Here is a 4,357-nt window from a genome sequence, read left to right as displayed (position 1 = left end):
CTTTTTCTATAAGGAAGCTGCTTTATTTCATTTTTAGTATCTTTTTTTTTATAGGGGAATCACTTAAGGCATATAGGTAAGGGTAGGGCAAGGATGTAAACATACTGCTTCAAAAGAAAAGCTGGCATGTATAGGAGCTAAATGTGCACTCTGTGTAGAGGATGAGATTACTATTCTTGATGCAGACACAAAACACCTACTTTGGAGTCCTTCCACCTCTGTGAGAAGTTGAACTGTAGTCACAGTTGTGGAAGATAACTAATTTGTTGTGACTGGAATTTTTTACGGAAAAGTAGGTCCTCTGTCTACCTTCTAAATTTAAAGTAAATTTACCTGGAATCAAAGCCAGCAAGCAGTTGCTTTAAGTTATGTAATTTCTGAATAATAGAAACTGTTTAAAGAATAACTTGTATGTCCTTAATTGTTTCCACTAGTGCAGCTTTATTGTCATGATAAAGTTGTAAATAACAATAGACAAAAGGAATTGAGAATCTGTGTACTGTCTGTACATAGATTGTACTTCCTAAATACAAGTTTGCAGGGACCTAGAGATGCTCAAAAGCCATCTGGATATGCTCCTGGGCACCTGGCTTGAGATGCCCTTTCTCAAGCAAGGGGGTTAGACAAGGGCACTTCCAGGAGTGCCTTCCAATCTCAGCCTTTTTGTGATTCCATGAGAGATGAACTCAGAAGGTTGTGCTAAATGTGCCTTGTCTGTGTTCCACTGTCTTTTGGGAATTCAGAGATAGCCAAATGTTGTCATCATAGAAACACCATGAATTGCAAATATTGACAGCACCATGAAGGCAACTTCATTCCTTGCTAACCATTGGATGCTGTTTTAAGTTTGCTACTTTTCCTTGCTTTCCTAATTATGTGGGGTTTTCTGGACCATTTGTTATTCTGCCTGTTGTCTTTGTATTGAATGTGTTATTTTCCTATAGTGTCAATTGGATGAGCTTGGTAAAATAGGCTGTTAGAACAGGTGTTTTTAATAGGACAAGTGAAGTCTGCAGCTGTTAGGTATTAAATGATGATTGAAAATTAAAGAGGAGGAAGGAAGGATATATTCTGTTCCTGAGGAATAGGAACCTAGATTTTGCAGTGATGCTGGGAAAGTGCAATGTTTTTTTTCCCCACTACTGTTACTATGCCTGTGCAGTAGAGAGACAGCAAGGCTTTAAAATCATGCAAATGTTGAAAAGAGGGGTTTTTTGGATGTAGACTATGACTACAAGGGTTGACATGATTGCAATTTCTTGATGCACTGAGATCATGATGATGCAGTGCAGGCTGGCCAGTGATTTCTTTTGCCTCACTTCTGGCTTCAGAATTGATACATGCTTTCCAAAGTTGAAATTTGATAACCTTCAGAATGGATTTTGCCCTGCTCTTTGGATGCAATGAACCGAGGTGGATTGGATTTAGGAAGGGTATTCTATGCCTTACCTCTTGACATTTACTTAACAGTGTCTGCTTCTTGGAGTTTCTCAAAGTACAAACTTGGGACATGTTTCAGAGAAGAATTTTTAGCTTTGGTGTGAGGCTTTTCTTGACCTTCAGAGAATTCTGAGTAGCTGGTTGCTCAATATGTAGAGCATTTGCCCATCCATATGGGATGCTAACATTGGAGTTGATTTGATTTCGAATAGGTACTTGAACTCCATTCTCCCAGATAAGTGCTTTGCTGCTTTTATTTATGCGCAAAAGCATTTCTTTCTTTTTAATGTAGAAGGAAGACAAATGTCTGAGTGCTTCACTTTGTCACAAAATTGTGTTCTTGTCTCTTGGCCAGCCTTGCTTTATAAATGTCATTCAGAGTACTTAAGAGAGTTTAGAAAAGGCTTGCTGTGGGGCAAAGCCTAGGTAAACATCTCTTAAATAGAAATTAAAAAATAATTTGAAGATGTTTTCTGCCAGTCAAGTTGCTCTTGCTTACTGAAGAGAATGTAGCAGAGGTTCCTTTGTCTTTCACTTACTGAAAGACCATGGGAGCATTATGTCAGATAAACACAATATATTCTTGTATTAAGTGGGTACTGTTTCACTGCTTTGAGATTCAATTCACTTGGCTTAAGGCAAAAACTAAAATTAAATGCACTGCTACTTACATACTCTTGAGGCATATGTAATGCAAATATAATGCTTTAGCTTCAGGCTAAAACTTGTAGCAATCAAGTGGTAGAGTTCCCTGTCCATCTCAATCCTGTAAACGAAGTTCGCAGGTCTAGACATAACTCCAGCATGTTCCTGAGCACTGGCAGATAATTTGTGTGTTCCTCCCTCACGCTAAGGTTAATCAATAATGGCATGTCTTGTTGCCTTATAGATAGAGGGGAATGTATGGGGGGGGAGGGGGGCGCGGAGAGGTGTTGGGTTTTTTGTTTGGAGGAGATTGGATTCAATCAGTAGGCAAAATTTCCTTAGAAAGCTGGGGGGGAAGGTGCTTCATGAACTTCACGAACAGTGTGTTTTGTTCCTGTCAAAATGCACACACACAAAATGGTACCAGAAGCTGTAGATCAAGAGAATGCAAGCAGTAGCTTGGGCATTGAATAGAGGTTCTGAAAAAAAACCAGCGACGAAGGGAATTTCCGTTGGGATTGGGGAGGGTGAGTGGAATATGTAGCAGCACTGATAATGAGTTGGCTGGAGGAAGGGAACTGCCTGCAAGGACAGAGTGGATGATGGTTTAATTGCGTTCTAACTACCTGAGGGTTTTTTCCCCAAGCCTTTTGGTCATCTGTACATAGTACTGTCTGGAAGACTGAGGCAGTATCACTTCAGTGCTCTGATGTGATGTGATGACCTCAGTGATCTGTGTACGGATGGAAATATTGGAAGAGGACAGCAAGATGTAACAGTTCCCATTTAATACCATAGATTGCTCTCTGCTCCTGCTCTTGGGAAAGATCCCTGCTGCAGGTTAGGGCTGCCTCTATCGTCTTTGACACGTGCTTGTGAAAGACCACTTTGTAGATGTGTATTTGTAAAAGGCCAGCTGAGCCTCTCAGAAGCAGAAGATGGTGCTCCTGGTTCAGTCTCTCTTTTGCCCTTTCTGAGCAGAGATTCTCTCCACCCAGACATCTCAATCAGCAATCATTGCCAACTGTAGTTTTATGCTTCACTGCTTTTTTTTTTTCCCCTGTACTGCATGGAACAAGTGATTAGACTTTTCTTCACTGCAACTTTCTTCGATTTTTTTTGTGCTGCAGTAGGGGTGAAGTGTTACATGGGAGGTAGAAGCCAGATTGCCCCATGGCTCCCAGCTGCTTTTTGCTTTCTCAATGTAGATAAAAGTGTATCCTGTATGAAAAAGGGTTCATTTAAGTCAGGAGAAAGGAAACTGTAGATTTAGTAAAAAGACTCCTCCTGCCTTCCCATCACTGGCTTTCACTCTATTCACTCGTGTGAGATTGCTCCCTGTTTTCCATCTCTTTTTCACCAGCCTGAATTTATCCCCTTTTTCTGCTCTAATCTGCTCTGCCATTCTAATCCTCCTAGTAAAATCACATGGGTAATTAAGTTTTAAGGATAGTGGAACTGCAGTGCTGTGACAAACATACACCCACCTGTGGTGGGAGACACTGTTGATGACAAACTCATTCCTCTTCTCCTTCCCTAAACTTCAGCCAAAGGAAGGCTTTCAGTTTTCTGCTGGCCCAGGGTCAGATTCAAGGAACACACTGCTCCATACTTCCCCAAATGCTGACATGTTGTAACCTCTTCAGTGTGCTAAGGTATTACATTTGTGACGGCAGTGAGAAACTTACTACTTTACTGGTAGTGAAAGGATCACTCTGGGTGGTTAGAGCTGGAGTCTAAGCCACAACTGCAGGGAATATCAGACATCTTTTCACACCGTTGGCTTTTTGGTTTTACTGCCATCCCTGTGTTGTCTCAGAACTTTTCCTTCAAAATCAGATTTTGAAGAAACAGTTGTTTTTTTCCCAACCTTGCTGCAGCACACGATCTTTACTTTTCTCTCTTTGAATCCAATATAAGGTAAATAGGAATTTGCTTGCTTGAAGCTTGAGTTGGAGGAGGCATTTTGTTGCCTACATCTTGGAAATGGATAAACGTTAAGGTCACTGTGGCTTTTGTGGCATGGTGTGTACAGACACGTTCTCAAGATGTACATGCTGTATGTGACAGCTCTAGATCCATGCTTTTTGACTTCTTACATGCTTTGTGACTGCCTATAGAAAGCAAATGATTACAAGCTTTTCTTAAAAGTTAATTTTGTTAAGTATGTGTAGACATGAAAATCACCTACAAGAAAGTTGGTTTTGTGTCTTCAGAAGAAGGCTGTTTGTTATATTGGGGGACACAGAGAGAAGCAGGTGACACGCTGCCT

The sequence above is a fragment of the Onychostruthus taczanowskii genome, unplaced genomic scaffold (assembly GCF_017590055.1).
Source record: "Onychostruthus taczanowskii isolate IOZ18803 unplaced genomic scaffold, ASM1759005v1 scaffold26, whole genome shotgun sequence".
Classification (NCBI taxonomy): domain Eukaryota; kingdom Metazoa; phylum Chordata; class Aves; order Passeriformes; family Passeridae; genus Onychostruthus; species Onychostruthus taczanowskii.
Note: the sequence above shows the minus strand (reverse complement) of the source record.